We start from the raw sequence: 16,753 nt of genomic DNA, 5'->3' as shown, positions 1-16,753 counted from the left end.
AGAGTTAGGGATTAAATGGATGGTCAGTTTTTAGAACTCACTGACTTTCCCCTTCAAGAAAGTAGAGTTAGAAAATTTCAAGGTCCCTGTTATGAACAAGTTGGGAAATCCATTTGTGTCTCTGTTGTCAGGGGCTTGGAAGATAAACACACACATTCAAATAGCCTGTCAGTAAGAGGCAGCAACAAACTTAATTGGTTTGTGTAGACAGGTCGGCTCCGGAGGTTGCTTTGGGGTGCCATGGAAAGGGCAATTAACAATAAATGGAAAGTACTAACAGGAACAAGAAAGGTTAAGTAAACACAGTTATAAACATTTTGTCCAGATAAATGCTCACAATTTCAACAGCAAAATAAGTTCAGTGAAACATTAAGTGGAAATGGTAATTAAAGATATGGATTTTAAAAGGAACACAGGAAAGTCATATCGAACTGCAAAAGTCAGATGGCACTTCAGAAACAGTATAAATATGAGAGGTTTTTGAAGCAATGATTTGAAGCGTTGAATCCTCAAACAACGCTCCTCGACTAGGGGGAATTGAAGGTAAAAAGTTTACTTTAAATTTTGATGGATATTCTAAGATAAGTTTCTGTAACATTAGCAAGGTTAAACTTTTGGATTCTATGTTAGAAATAAGATTATGTGTTACATCTTTTAGTAATATTTGATATTGTGATATACTTTTACACCTAAAAATCTATTGCATGTTAAATTCTTTAATAAATCTATAAAAGTTAATAAATGGTCTCATGTAGCATTCTGTATACAACTACAAAGAACCCCCTCTCTGTGTCTCTTTAAATGGAGAGATACGTATTGAAGAGAGTACCCAGACCCTTATAACATCTGGGATATTTTTGACTTAGCCGTAATTATTAAAATAGGCCATCCGAAAGATGGTAATAGTCTCTGCTGGTTTTCTTTCTTTGAGGGAAAGCTAGTACAATTCTTTGGACCCAAGTAAGTGTCCATGAGAATTTGTCTGGTTCAAACTTGATTAAAGGAGATTCATAGGGATTTACTCCTGATTTAGTTTAGTCCCTATAAGGGGTTAAAGTCATAAATCACTTCATATACATCCAAAAACTGGTTAACTGTGAAAGAAAGGGGATTTTTATTTACAGCTGTTACAAGGAAATAGAAGGAATAAAAAAAAATTAAACTGAGAAGCGAATATGGAAGTCCTTTGTTTTGGTGAGGTGTCCCAAAGTCAAATAGGTGGCTGCCACTAGGAATCTTTCCAAGCGATGTTGATGAACAGTCTGCTTGGGTAGGCGTTCAAAAAAATTCAATTACAGAAAGCTTCACGTCTCACAACAGGTGGGCAGCGATAAAAGGTTCAGTTCTAACACATTCGATGCAGAGTCCTTTTAAAAATGCAAGGTTTCTGCAAACATTCAAGATGTCTTCAAAGTACAGGAGGCAAAAGCAGGGATTCTTCAAAGTGAGATAACAGTGGTCTGGATTTTTCTTCTGATCCTGGCATGACCATCTGCAGATCTCCAACTGCCTCTTTTAGTCCAAAAACCAGCTGGTTTTTAATAGTTCAAAATGAAACTAAACTGTTTCCAGGCGATGTACCATAATAATCTTAAATTCGGTCTTGTCACAACACAAAACAACTCTTAAGTCAAACTTCCTGTTATGTTTACTTGAAATCACATGCTTTCCAGTAAAAACTTGTTTACTGGTCAACCTTTTGTTGAACTTCCTTTTAAAAAAAACCCAAAGTTCAGCCTCTTCAGTTTTAAAATATAGATTCCACGTTTTAACAAAAAAATGGAAACTCTTCTAACAACTGTTGTAATGTCGGAAATGCGATAGCCAATTTGTGCTCAACAAGCTCCCACAAGCAACAATGTGATAATGACCAATAATCTGCTTTTGGTAATGTTGATTAAGAGATAAATATTGGCCAAGACACTTGGGATAACTCCCCTGCTCTTGTTCTAAATAGTACCATGGGATCTTTTATGTCCATTTGAGGGCCTCCATTTAATGCCTCATCCAAAAGATGGCAGCTTCAACATTACAGCACACTGTCAGTACTTCACTGGATTGTCAGCCTAGATTTTTAGGCTGAAGTTCTTGAGTGGGACTTGAAACCAGAGGCAAGAGTGCTGCAACTGAGCCACAGCTGCCACACAAGATTTCAGATGTGATGCTGTCAGTGATGGTGCAAACGTACCTGCATGGAGGTGGGATTCAGATCGAAGTTCAATCTCCATTGTTCCAACAGTGGTATGATAGCTTCTCTGGCTGCGAGGTGTAGGACATTGCCAAAGTCTTTGTGAAGATTATTTTTTAATATATTTGTACATGGGATTGGGTGATGCTGGCAAGGTCGGTATTCATTGTTAAACCCCAGCGGCCTTGAGAAGGTAGTCGTGGAGCCTTCTCCTTGAACCTCTGCAGTCCTTGTGCTAAAGGTACTTAGTTAGGAAAGCAGGATACTGCAGATACTGGAAATCTGAAATAGATCAGAAAACGCTGGAAACACTCAGCAGGTCTAGCAGCATCTGTGAGGGGAGAAACAGAGTCAGGGTTTCAGGTCCGTGACGAGGGTGGCCATTTGGTCAGTTTTATACCGTTCAGTTTGGCTTTTGGCTGGTCTGTCCACTGTGTGGCAGCAAATGCCTTTATGGCGGGTATTTTTATTTTGGGATCACTAACAATGCTGCAGATCATCCCTGTGCCTTACGCTCACTGCTGTGCTGCAGTGAAGAACTGGCAGGAGCATGTGCTCATTCCTTTCCATGTTATTTTGCATGCTCATTACTATTTAGGTCCGGGCTACACACAGTGTAGATGTAGTGTGGGTAGAGGCCCGTGATGACACCATCTCCCTGCACAGTGTGGCGGTGATGATGTCTTTCCCCCTGTTCCTCAGCACTGCTGATCTTGTGTCCGATATTCTTGACCTCCAGCAGTGATCACCCTATCTGTGACCTTTCACCAGAGACTTAGAGAATTTATCCTAACCTGGCAGTTTGAGAATTGAATTCTGTTTGAAAAAAAAATCTGAAAATAAAAAAGCTGGTATCAGCTAAAGTGACAATGAAGCTGCCCAATTGTTGTAAAAGGTCAACTGGTTCATTTAATGCGCTTTAGGTAAGGAAACCTGCTCTCCTTATCCAGCCTGGTCTACGTCTGACCCCAGCCGCACACCAATGTGATTGACTCATAACTACCCCCTAAAGTGGCAGACCAAACTGCTCCGTTATATTCAGGACAGCTAGGCAGGGGTCGGCAATGTCTCCGGACAGGGACACCAGTGACTGTGGTTAAAGATTTTGAGGTCCGTGACTGGTAATTTCAGCGGTGAAAAATTTCCCATTGGCTTCTTCCTTCCAACCAGAGTGGCTGTAAAAAAAAAATCGCAACCCAGTTTCACAGCTGACTGGTGTTGCCGGCAGGAACAGCAGTTTTTGAACATTGGGCCGATTCGGGGTTTTCAGCGGGTCCTGTTTTTTTTTAAAGCCCCTTGAAAACTCAAATATGTCCGAAGTTCAGAAACTGCTGTTCCCACTCTCGGCAATGTTCAGAGAGAGGGTGGGGTCGGGGGTGGGTGCAGAGAGAGGGAGGAGAGAGAGAGAGAGAGGGGGGAGAAAGACAGTGCGAGGAGAGAGAGAGTGGGAGGAAGGGAGAGAGTGGGGGGAATGCCTTAGATTACAGGACAATATAGATGGGCTGGTAAGATGGGCAGAGCAGTGGCAAATTGAATTTAATCCTGAGAAATGTGAGGTGATGCATTTTGGGAGGACTAACAAGGCAAGGGAATATACATTGGATGGTAGGACCATAGGAAGTACAGAGGGTCAGAGGGACCTTGGTGTACTTGTCCATAGATCACTGAAGGCAGCAGCACAGGTAGATAAGGTGGTTTGGAAGGCATATGGGATACTTGCCTTTATTAGCCGAGGCATAGAATATAAGAGCAGGGAGGTTATGATGGAGCTGTACAAAATGCTAGTTAGGCCACCACTGGAGTACTGTGTACAGTTCTGGTCACCACACTATAGGAAGGAAGTGATTGCACTGGAGAGGGTGCAGAGGAGATTCACTAGGATGTGGCCTGGGCTGGAGCATTTCAACTATGAAGAGAGACTGGATAGGTTAGGGTTGTTTTCCTAAGAGCAGAGAAGGCTGTGGGAGATATGATTGAGGTATACAAAATTATGAGGGGCATAGATAGGGTAGATAGGAAGAAACTTTTTCTCTTAGCGAAGGTGACAATAACCAGGGGGCATCGCTTTAAGGTAAGGGGCAGGAGATTTAGAGGGGATTTGAGGAAAACATTTTTCACCCAGAGGGTGGTTGGAATCTGGAACGCACTGCCTGAAGAGGTGGTCGAGGCAGGAACTCTCACAACATTTAAGAAGTATTTAGATGAGTACTTGAAATGCCGTAGCATACAAGGCTAAGGGCTAAGTGCTGGAAAATGGGGTTAGAATAGAGAGGTGCTTGATGGCTGGCACGAATACGATGGGCCGAAGGGCCTGTTGCTGTGCTGTATAACTCTATGACCCTATGACGCTATCGCTACATCAAGTGCGCGGGCAGACATTGACTACCTGTGCAAGCAAAAACAATGCCGTGTATCTCACTAAATAGGGAGAAATGCATTTTAAATTGGACTGCGTTTTCTTGGCATTAGATTGGCTATACACTTTATATACAGATTAATTGCCCCCATGTCATGACTGAGTCAATAATTTTGTCAAGTGTCAGTGGTGTAACATGTTGGTGCCTATCCTTGAAATGGAGGGATGAGTAATAAATGCTGACCTTGCCAGAAAGGCACACATCCTGAAAATGATTTTTTAAAAAAACATTGCCAGCTCCTCCTTTTAAAAGCTGAAGGCTGAGAGGTGAGCAGAAAGGTGAAGAAATTTATTACTTTGATGACTGAAAGAACAGTTGCCAATGCTCAGGCAGGGGGTTGGTGAGGGCTGGGAGATTTTCACAGGAGCGTTTCACATTCAGAAAGTGGGTGTGCTTTGTGGGGCCCAGAGCAGTACTCCTGCTCTTTCTTGCGTAACCACAAATGTAAAAAACATTTTTTAAAACTGACCTATTTTTCCCTCTCTGGCCCCAGATCCTCTTTGTGCTATCTACACCTGGTGGGGAAGCCCCTACTTAGACCACCAGTTAAAATTGCATTCGGAGTCTAATGAAATAATTGAATTTTAGTCTGCATATTTAAAGAAGCGGAATCGGAGAAGGACATTGGTTTTCAGTCTCCAGGCGGCAGTGGAATCGGAGAAGGACATTGGTTTTCAGTCTCCAGGCGGCAGTGGAATCGGAGAAGGACATTGATTTGTCAGTCTCCCGGCAGCAGTGGAATCGGAGAAGGACATTGATTTGTCAGTCTCCCGGCAGCAGTGGAATCAGAGAAGGACATTAGTTGTCAGTCTCCAGGCAGCAGTGGAATCGGCGAAGGAAATTGGTTGTCAGTCTCCAGGCAGCAGTGGAATCGGAGAAGGACATTAGTTGTCAGTCTCCAGGCAGCAGTGGAATTGGAGAAGGACATTGGTTGTCAGTTCCCAGACAGCGGTGGAATTGGAGAAGGACATTGGTTGTCAGTCCCCAGACGGCAGTGGAATCGGAGAAGGACATTGGTTGGTCAGTCCCCAGACGGCAGTGGAATCAGAGAAGGACATTGGTTGTCAGTCTCCCGGCAGCAGTGGAATCGGAGAAAGACATTGGTTGTCAGTCTCCAGGCAGCAGTGGAATCAGAGAAGGACATTGGTTGGTCAGTCCCCAGACGGCAGTGGAATCAGAGAAGGACATTGGTTGTCAGTCTCCCGGCAGCAGTGGAATCGGAGAAAGACATTGGTTGTCAGTCTCCAGGCAGCAGTGGAATCGGAGAAGGACATTGGTTGGTCAGAACCTAGGCAACAGTGGAATCAAAAAAGGACATTGGTTGATCAGAACCCAGGCCAATGGACTTTGCTTCAACAACAGTTTGGGGCAGAATTCTACATTCTAACCTCCTGCTCTGAAAAGGCATTGCGGTGAAATAGGGAGGTAGTAGTGTTACATGTGTGATAGTGAATTAATAGCATGTTTTACGCTCTGCACTGACCCGATTCGAAGAGGTGGTGGTAATGGCACTAGACTAGTAATCCAGAGACCAGGCTAATAGTCGGGGGACATGGGTTTGAATCCTACCATGGCAGATGGTGAAATTTGAATTCAATTAGTAAATCTGGAATTAAAAGCTAGTCTAATGTTGACCATGAAACCATTGTTGTAAAAACCCAACTGGTTTACTAATATACTTGAGGGATGGAAATCTGTTGTCCTTACCTTATCTGGCCTACATGTGACTCCAGAGCCACAGCAATGTAGCTGACTCTTACAATGCCCTCTGAAATGGCCGAGCAAACCACTCCATTTTTATTATTATCTTAGATTCACGTTCTCTTGTTACCATCTTGTCAGCTGTTGGAAATGATCTGTAACTAGTTACCTCAATGTAACTCTTCATAATCTCCTATCAGATCTTCCCCTCAACCTTCTCAGCTCTCATGAAAACAACTCCTAACTTCTCAAAAGGAAAATACTGTGAATGCTGGAAATCTGAAATGAGAACAGAAAATGCTGGAAATACTCAGCAGGAAGATCATCGACCTGAATCGTTAACCCCCGTTTCTCTCTCCACAGATGCTGTCTGACCTGTGAGTATTTCCAGCACTTTGTGTTTTTACTCCTAACTTCTCAAGTCTCTCCTTCATTATAACCCATTAGCCCGAGTAACACCCTAGTGAATCTAAGTCACACCTTTTCCACTCTTCTCATATTCTTCTAATGATGAGGTGACTGACATGGTCTTTCTCAAGCACAGGTTTTGCTTGAGAAATTCCATGATTTAAAAAATAATAGACATATTTGAACTTCACCTGGCCCTAACCAGGCTATATTAGGTGCTTCTAGAATCACTGTGACTCTCTCCTGTGTATTCTGATACAGGAGTGCTTCTTTTTTTTTGTAAAATATGTTTTAAGGACTTATAGTTCAATTATGGACATTGATTCATCTGGAATCTTGAAGAGATGCTAAACTTTGTGTTTTTGTTTAAAGAAGTCACCAGAAGATTCCTGGACTTGGTTTATAAACAAGTGTAACTGGAAGGCACCTGTCTGTGGATAATCAACCAGCAGGTGTTGTTTTTGACTTAGGGAGATGTTTACAAAGAAGTGATGGGTCAAGGTTTACAGAGGTCAGGAGGCTTGACTTCTGGAATGTTTTTCGTTTCAGTTTGAACTGTTACAACAGACAGTTGGTTTTTGCTTGCCAGGGGAAGAGCTGGCTCATCTCTCTTGAAAAAGGAAACCTTGCATTTCCAGTGTGTCAGTTTCTTTTTTCCAACTGAATTTGAAGAAACCCTACGTAGCGGATGTGTGGGAACTTAAACCCTTGTTGCTGCATTTCTGCTGTATGACCTATTTGAAGCCTCTGTAGCTGCAATTCTTGGAAAACCTACCCAAACTGATCTTCAACATTGTCAGGAAAGAACTGTTCTAGGAAGATCCCAGTGACAGCCGTCTATACGTACTTAGGACGCCAAACCACAGAAAAGGACATCTCTCCATATCTTCTCTTTTTTTCTTCAAGTATGAGCAAGTACTCCGCCTAAGTGGGTTTTTTTTCTGTTTTCTTTGTAACAGCACTATAAACAAAAATCCCTTTTATTTTTCTGGTTAACTGGTGTATGTATGTGTGTGTGTGTGCGAAGGGGCTAAGATAAATAAGGGGCTTTAATATTTCAATTTGTGTGTATATGTTTTACTTCATTATTTGTTACCACTTGTTTTATAATAAACTGATAATTTTGTGGTTAATTAAAGAAACCTGGTTGGTGTATTTTATTTTGGGGAAAATATAGTATATAAGTGACCGAATCGGTAAGTGGGAACATTTAAATATATGTTGTGACCTGTGGAGAAGTGGGACCAGAATAAACAGTGCACAGCTCCTGCCTCGGTCATAACAATACTAGGTCAAATGGACGGATTATTGCTTTGAATTTTACCCCTATCTGAATTATATTAATCCATTTTACTGCCTTGAAACATCTCCTCCCTATCCATTAGCCTATAATGTCCAGATTCCTTTGAAGTTGTTTTAGTTTTCTAGCAGTAGTCTACAGTCAGGCAGCTCGTGTTCCTTAGATAGCACTTGTACAAAGCAATCACTGGTTGTTTAATTCCCAATTTATGAAATTGGCCTGAAATTGAGCTGGGGGTCACTGGAAAAAGAACACTACAGCTCTCAAATCAACTCCCTTTTGAGGTCAAGGTTGATTATGAACTATCTCAGCAGTCCATACACACACCATGCCTCCTCACAGCTGTTGATTTTTAAAGGTTGATTTCATTTGAAGAATTTATTATTTAAACAAGCACCATTACTCACGTGGCACTAAATGAGATGCATATGTTACAACCAGGTGAGAAAGGTGTCTAGGGTTCCTTCTCAGCCTTCACCTGGTGTTACCGTAACAGGGTTTAATTTTAAACACACCGTGTTTTTAGCTCCCCCTTGGTGAATCCTTGTTCACTGCTTTCCAATTATAAGGCAAAGAAGCCATCACAAACAGGTTTTCTTATGGTTAAAGAAGAAAGGTTGAAATTTATTAAACTTAAACTCTAATTCGGTTAACACTTATGGATACAGAACGTGCCCACGCTAGCATGCATACGGGATACACAGATGCAGGTAATGACAGAAAAGAGCAGACGAAAATAAAGTGCAAATATTTGAGGCAATCTCTGAAGAGGGTTTTTGTTATGGTTCTTCGAGCTCACTGTAGAGTCCTTGATTGTAGGTAGATCTTGCTCTTCACTGGGGCCCAGTATTCTACTCAAACCTTGTTCGCTGTAGAAGACTTTTCTCTATTGGGGTTCATACGTCTTCAGCAGATTTGGAGTTCCGTGAGAAAGAGAGAGAGAGCCAGACAGCAGAGGTCTTCTTCAGTCCAGGAACATACTGCAGTCTTTCTATTCAAACTGTTTGTACAGTTCAGAAAAACCAGGTTTCCAAGCAGGCTAGTCACGTGACCAGCTGGTCTGACCACGTCTGTTTGTGGATTCGGCCATCCCAGCAGTTATCCTGAAATTTGAGCTCCCTCACCTTCAATGTCTGGTGCTCAAAGTCCATTGTGGGTTAAATTGGATAAAGGAAGTAACCCCTTTGTCTCCGCAAGCACCGTCTGTTAATATGCAAATGTCTTTCCAGCCAAGGGCCTGGTGATTTGTTTTTTTAAACAAGTCCTATCTTCACTTCAGCAACAGTTTTCAAATCAATGTTCATATGACAAACTTAATGTGCCTCATTGGCAGGTGGGGGGTCTGCATGACACATATAATTAACTGCATCTGTTACATTGCATGACTCAGCACAGACAGAACTTCAGAAATACAAAACTACCCCCTGACAAAATGGTGCATCATTAAAAAAAAGCTTACATAGATATAGCACCTTTCACAACCTCAAAACATCCCAGAATGGTTTACAGCCAATGAATTCCTTTTGAAGTGGTCACAGTAGTAATGTAGGAAAAGCGGTGGCCAATCTGCGCACATCAAGCTCCCACAAACAGGAATGTGACAATAGCAAGACAATTTGTTTTTAATCAGAGAATCATAGAATGGTAACTACAAAGAAGGAGGCCATTCGGCCAATCGTGTCCATGCCAGCTCTCTGTGAGAGCAACTCAGCTAGTCCCACGCCCTGCCTTTTCCCCATAGCTCTGCAAATATTTTCTCTTCAGAATCCAATTTCCTTTTGAAGGCCACAATTGAATCTGCCTCCACCATCCTCTCAGGCAGTGCACTCCAGATCCTAACCACTCACTGCGTAAAAAAGTTTTTCCTCATGTCTTCTGGTTCTTTTGCCAATCTCTTTAACTTTGCCTGGGGAATAAATATTGGCTAACTCCTCTGCTTCTCTTCAAAATACTGCCATAAAACCTCTTATGTCTACCTGAGGGAGAAGACTGGGCTTCAGTTTTAACATCTCATCCAAAAGCCGACAATGCGTGTGAGTGTTGACATCTTTCCATCTAAGAAAGATGACAGGTACACAGCAAACAATCCATTTAAGTGGGGTGTATTCTCTTGGTGCACCTTTGCTGATGACTGTGAAGGCCAATCCTTGAGAGGCAGGTTTGGCCACAAGTGCGGCACGTGAAAGTGCCAAGTGATGCTGTGAGTTGTGGTTTTTGGCGTTGGTGTCCGTTGCCAAGCTGCTGCAGCAACTGGTTATCATGGCCGTGCACACCAGTCCACAGGATGTGTCTATCACCATTTCCCTCTTTCACCATCTAGTGACTCCCAGGTGTGATAGTTTGGCATTGTCATGCAGGCCCCCACCTGCCAAGAATGAGGCACACATTATTTCGCCACATGAACAGTAAAACTTAAAATTGCTGCTGAGAAGAAAGGAGGGCCTATCATAAGAGGGTCGGGCCCCTCGTCAGAAAGACATTTTCTAGACCCGTCCACTCCTAACTCTCCTGAAAGAAAAATGACCTCAACGGGAACAAAACCCCTAGGCAGTTATGACAATGGGAAAACTGAAGAAAAGCTTCCCCAAAGAATCACATGGCTACTGGGATGCCAAAAAAAGGGGAAATTAAAACAGCACTGACACCCAGAAAAGACCATTTTAAAAGGCTTTAAGATTGATGAATGAATGGAAATGAATGAGAGAAATGCATGGTTTTTCTTTCTGCATCTTATATTTCTCTAAAACTTATAATGAAATGAGCCTTTTTGTTTCAAATCGCATTTCATTCCCCTGGGTGTGAAGGAATCATGCAGGCCCCCACCTGCCAAGAATGAGGCACACATTATTTCGCCACATGAACATTAAAACTTAAAATTGCTGCTGTGAAGAAAATAGGGCCTATCACAAGGAATTGCCAGGCCCCTCACCAGAAAGACCTTTTTTGCATACTAGCAGACAGTGTGGGAACAAAGGACCCAGTCCCTGTTTCCCCAATATATAGAAGAAGTGGTCAGACCAGTTTAGTCACATGACTAACTGGCTGTTGGAGTTTTTTGAATTTGAACTTGCCACAGAGAATTTGAACTGGGAATGCTGTTTGCTCCTGGACTGGAAAAGACCTCTCGTGGCTGGCTTGTCACCGCCTCTCTCCTGTCTGCTCATCTCTTTCTCATCAGCTTTGGAATCCATTGAAGACACAGGAACCCTGAGAGAGAAAAGTCTCCTACAGTGAACAAGGTTTAAGAAGAATACTGGGCCCCAACAAAAAGCAAGAACAACCTACAAAAGGAGTACAGTGAGCTCGAAGCACAGTAACAAGAAACTCTTCTGATATTGCCTCAAACCTCTCCACTTTATTTTTTTTCTGCTCTTTTCTGTCTCTATTTGCATGTGTGTATCGTGTGTGCATGCTAGTGTGGGGCAAGGCGTGTATCCATTGGCATTAACCAAATTAGAGCTTAAGTTTAAGTTTTAATAAGTTTCACTTATCATCTTTAAACCTAAGAAAGCCTGGTTGTGCTCATTTCTGTGCCTTATATTTGAAAGCGGTGAACAAGTATTCACCAAGGGGGAGCTCAAAACATGATGGGTTTAAAATTAAAACCCTGACACAATAAGACCAGGTGAAGACTGAGAAAGACCCCTAGACACATTTCTCACCTGGTTGTAACAGAAATTTGTGCGCTAGCATCCGGCATTTTACCCACAGACAAATTAGTGAAATTGGAAGTGGGAAGCCAAATTGTTCCCAATCAAAAAAGAGCAAGATTAATACAGGTTTTCTTGTGGTTGTGTGTGATTGAATAATAAGATGTCTTCAACAGAAGCAAGTAGCTCTCCAAGCCAGGGTGAAGTAACTTGGGATAAGTTAAAAGCACTGTCTATGGAGTTCCTGAGAAAAATGGCTGAGCAGTGTGGGATCACTGTACGTGGCAAGGCTAGGAAGTCTGAACTCCTAAGGCTAGTGGCCAACCATTTTTCCCTTGACTCTGAAGAAGCAGAAACAGTGTGAGGAGCAGACCCAGAAAGGGTATTGTTCGCAAAGATACAATTGGAACAAAGGAAACTTGGATTAGAAGATAGGGAAAGAGAAAGAGATAGAGAGAGACAGGAAAAAGAGAGAGGCAGGAGAGAGAGAAAGAGGGAGCTTTCCAGAAGGAACATGAAGAAACAAAAAGACAGGAGGGATAAAGAGAGAGGCAGGAGAGAGAGAGAAAGAATAGTCCGGAAAGAATGCGAAGAAAGAGATCTAAGGCGGCTTGAGTTAACTAAGGGGCGACAGAGTAACCCCAATGAAAGCATGGCCAATATGGAGGAGCAAGATTTAGTGCTGGGTACAAAATTGCTAAAACTCGCTCAATTAATTCCAAAATTCAATGAGGCTGATGTAGAAGAATTTTTGTGTCTTTTGAGAAACTAGCAAGGCAGCTAAAATGGCCAGCTGTGGCCTGGTCTCTTTTAATACAAAGCAAGCTAACCGGAAAAGCTCATAAGTTTTATTTCTTGTTGCCAGATGGGAGTGCATCAAGCTATGAACTGACCAAAAATGCTAACGCAGGGCATATGAATTAGTACCCGAAGCCTATCGCCAAAAGTTTAGAACCCTCAAAAAGCAAGCTAATCAAACTTATCTGGAGTTTGAAAAAAAAAGCAGCTAGCTTTTGACCAGTGGGTGAGGGCTCTTAAAGTACAGCTCAGCTATGAGACTCTCAGAGAAGTAATTCTGTTCGAGGAATTTAAAAACTCTCTCCCACTCTCAATAAAGACCCACGTAGAGGAGCAGCAGGTTCAGAGAGCCCGGCAAGTGGCCATTCTGGCCGCAGAGTTTGCTTTAATTTATAAGGCGGTTTCCCAGGGGAGAATCTTTCCTAATCACCCCCACAAATCTGAAAAGGACAAAAGGTGGGAAGGTGATCTCCATCTAGGAAGTTCTGGGAGAGAAAGGAAAGCAGGACACACAGGGGGCCCTCCTCTAGACAAAAAGAAAGGTGCTGTGAGCAAGAGTGAGACCCGGAAACCTGTGTGCTTCCATTGTAATAAAGTAGGACATTTAAAAGCTGACTGCTGGAAACTAAAGGGAGAAACGGTAGGGTTAATAAGGGCACACCTGCTCAGCAAAGGCAGGACCCTGATGCAAAGCACAGCAGAACAAACTGTGGCTTTAACTGCAGTAAGAATGCAACCCAGGAAGCTTACTATGGCCAATGCAGGAAAAGTTCATAGGATTCCTGAAGGTTGCCAGGGTTTCGTGTCTGAAGGGAAAGTAACCCCATACCCCTCGAGTGGGGCAAGCAAGCCCATAGTAATTCTCAAGGACATAGGGGCCATTAGATCCCATTTACTGGGAAAAGGCCTGACCTTTCCCCCAGAGAGTGCAATGAACACTAAAATGGTGGTGAATGGTATTGGAGGGCAGTGTATGCCTGTACCGAGTGCACCTGGAGTGCGGCCTAGTTTCAGGACCGGTTTGCCTGTGGACGGGGTTGACCTGCTCCTAGATAATGATCTGACGGGGGTGAAGGTGGTAGCCCCCCCAGTAGTGAAAGAAAGACCGCAGGAGGTCAGAGAGACAGGGCAGTGGCGGGAGACGGACCCCTGCAGTTTCCCTGAATGTGTAGTGGATCAGGCCATTATCAAACCAGCTCCCCCACAGGAGACTGAATTGGCACTGCAGGCAAATGACCAGGTCTGTCTGTCCCAGACTTTCTTTGGAAAGTTAGGAGACCCAGGGAATGAATTAAATGGATTTTCCCTAGCTGCGGCTCAGCGAACCGACTCAGTATTGCGAGAGTTAGCACAGACTGCCCAGTCTGAAAATGAAGCAGAGGGAGTCCCTGATTGCTACTATTTAAAGAATGAAGTACTGATGAGGAAATGGAGTTCTCCTCACAGACCTGACAGCAAGGAGTGGACAATAGTTCACCAGTTAGTGGTGCCACAGAGGTACCGGAGAGAAATATTAAGAAGGGCCCACGAGACTACAGTGGCTGTACATGCCGGTTTACGAAAGACCAAAGCGCGCATAAGATGGCAGTTTGACTGGCCAAAATTCCACAAAGATGTGGTGGAGTACTGCAGGAGTTGCCACATGTGCCAGGTTGATGAGAAACCCCAAACTACAGTGAAACCTGCATCCCTAAGTCCTGTACCAGTGTTAGGAGGACCATCCAGCAGAGGGCTGGTGAACTGTATGGGATCCGCGCCGAGAACAAAAGGGGACAGGCAGGCACAAAGCTGGCAAAAGGTTTGGAAAAAGAAGGGGGAAAATGACCAAGAGGGCAGATTAAAAGAAGTCCAGGAGGAATCCCAGATGAAAACCCCTAGTGTCTGGTCAGTCAACCCCGAAAAGATTTGAAAGGTTAGTTAGACCCCACATCCTCTTATGTAAATTCAGACTCTAGAAGCACCCCACCAGAGTTGCTGACAGCATTTACAGGAACTTGCAGAGACAAAGAGAGACCTCTAGGAGGCACAGAAACCTAATTAAAATGCCACCGGAGAGTGCAGTCAAGTCTGCACACCTACTTGCAGGCAGGACTGTCCCAGAGAACAAGGAGGAGATTAACAATGAATCCTCCCCACAGTCAGAGGAAAAGGAAACCACCCATCCCCTGAAGTCAAAAGTATTTGCATGACTCAGAGAGTCCAGAATAGACCCATCCACTCCTAACTGAAAGAAAAATGACCTCAAATGGAACAAAAACCCTAGGCAGTTATGACAATGGGAAAACTGAAGAAAAGCTTCCCCAAAGAATCACATGGCTACTGGGATGCCAAAAAAAGGGGAAATTAAAGCAGCACTGACACCCAGAAAAGACCATTTTAAAAGGCTTTAAGATTGATGAATGAATGGAAATGAATGAGAGAAATGCATGGTTTTTCTTTCTGCATCTTATATTTCTCTAAAACTTATAATGAAATGAGCCTTTTTGTTTCAAATCGCATTTCATTCCCCTGGGTGTGGAGGTATCATGCAGGTCCCCACCTGCCAAGAATGAGGCACACATTATTTCGCCACATGAACATTAAAACTTAAAATTGCTGCTGGGAAGGAAAGAGGGCCTATCACAAGGAATTGCCAGGCCCCTCACCAGAAAGACCTTTTTTTGCATACTAGCAGACAATGTGGGAACAAAGGACCTGTATATATTAGGACCCCAATATATAGAAGTGGTCAGACCAGTTTAGTCACATGACTAACTGGAGGTTGGAGTTTTTTGAATTTGAACTTGCCACAGAGAAGTTGAACTGAGAAAGCTGCTTGCTCCTGGACTGGAAAAGACCTCTCGTGGCTGGCTTGTCACCGCCTCTCTCCTGTCTGCTCATCTCTTTCTCATCAGCTTTGGAATCCATTGAAGACACAGGAACCCTGAGAGAGAAAAGTCTCCTACAGTGAACAAGGTTTAAGAAGAATACTGGGCCCCAACAAAAAGCAAGAACAACCTACAAAAGGAGTACAGTGAGCTCGAAGCACAGTAACAAGAAACTCTTCTGATATTGCCTCAAACCTCTCCACTTTATTTTTCTTTTGCACTTTTCTGTCTCTATTTGCATGTGTGTATTGTGTATGCATGCTAGTGTGGGGCACGGCGTGTATCCATAGGTATTAACTGAATTAGTGTTTAAGTTTTAATAAATTTCACTTTTCTTCTTTAAACCTAAGAAAGCCTGGTTGTGCTCATTTCTTTACTTTATAATTTGAAAGCAGTGAACAAGGATTCACCAAGGAGGAGCTCAAAACCCTGATACAATAAGACCAGGTGAAGGCTGTGAAAGATCCCTAGACATCCTTCTCACCTGGTCGTAACAGCATTTAAGGCAATTTCAATACCCCACTGCAGTGTCAGCCTAAATTTTGTGCTCAAGTCTCTAAAGTGGGGCTTAAACCCACAACCTTCTGACTCAGAGCTGAGAGCGCTACCAACTGAGCCATAGCTGCCACTTACTGAAGGCAGCCAAGATAACCTTGTGCTTGAAGCTGAATTGACTTTGGTGCGAATACGGCTGTTCAACAATTTGTATCAATGACTCATCGCTCAGTGACTCTGCTTTGCTCCTGTTCATGAAATAAAGATATTGGGCTGGATTTTATGGGCTCCCCTGAGGTGGGGTCAGAGGCAAGAGGACCCCTAGAATCACAATGGGTGGCGGGTAGGTGGAGGGCCCGTCTCAAAGCGATTTTGCTGGGGTCCAAATAGGCCAACAATGGCCTTCCCACCTAGAGACTAATTGAGGCCTGTAAATGGCCTATTAATGGCTACTTAAGGGCCTCACCCTGCTGCTGCTGGGATCTAATCAACCACGGGAGTGGTGGGGGTGGGGGGGGAGGTGGCTGCCTCTGCCACGTGGAGAGGGCGCCTTGTAAAATGAAGAGCCCTCCCTTTGGGCTTGGCGGGTGGGGGGGGGGCCTCCTTTGTGGGCAATCTGTGGCTCACGGAGGATCCCTGCCTGCATATCCTAAAACTCCACGCCTCCCCCTCCCCTTGGACTTCACGCCCACCCTCCCACCCCCTCTCACCGGGGCTTTCTGGACTGGCCCTGGCGACCCTGCCTCGCTTACCGGTTTGGTCAGGAGCCCTGCTTCCTCAGCATAATCCACCTTTACATAACACCTCATCACATCCGCAGGAGGTCCTGACACTACAAGCAACAACGGATTACTTTTGAAGAGCTGTCATTATTGCTATGCACAAGTCAGTGAGTCGCATTGCAGGACTTGAGCACATATTCAAGTGTG

This window comes from Heterodontus francisci, chromosome 3, assembly GCF_036365525.1.
Source record: "Heterodontus francisci isolate sHetFra1 chromosome 3, sHetFra1.hap1, whole genome shotgun sequence".
In the NCBI taxonomy this organism is placed as follows: Eukaryota; Metazoa; Chordata; class Chondrichthyes; order Heterodontiformes; family Heterodontidae; genus Heterodontus; species Heterodontus francisci.
The sequence above is the reverse complement of the archived record's forward strand: the minus strand, read 5'-3'. Positions refer to the sequence as shown.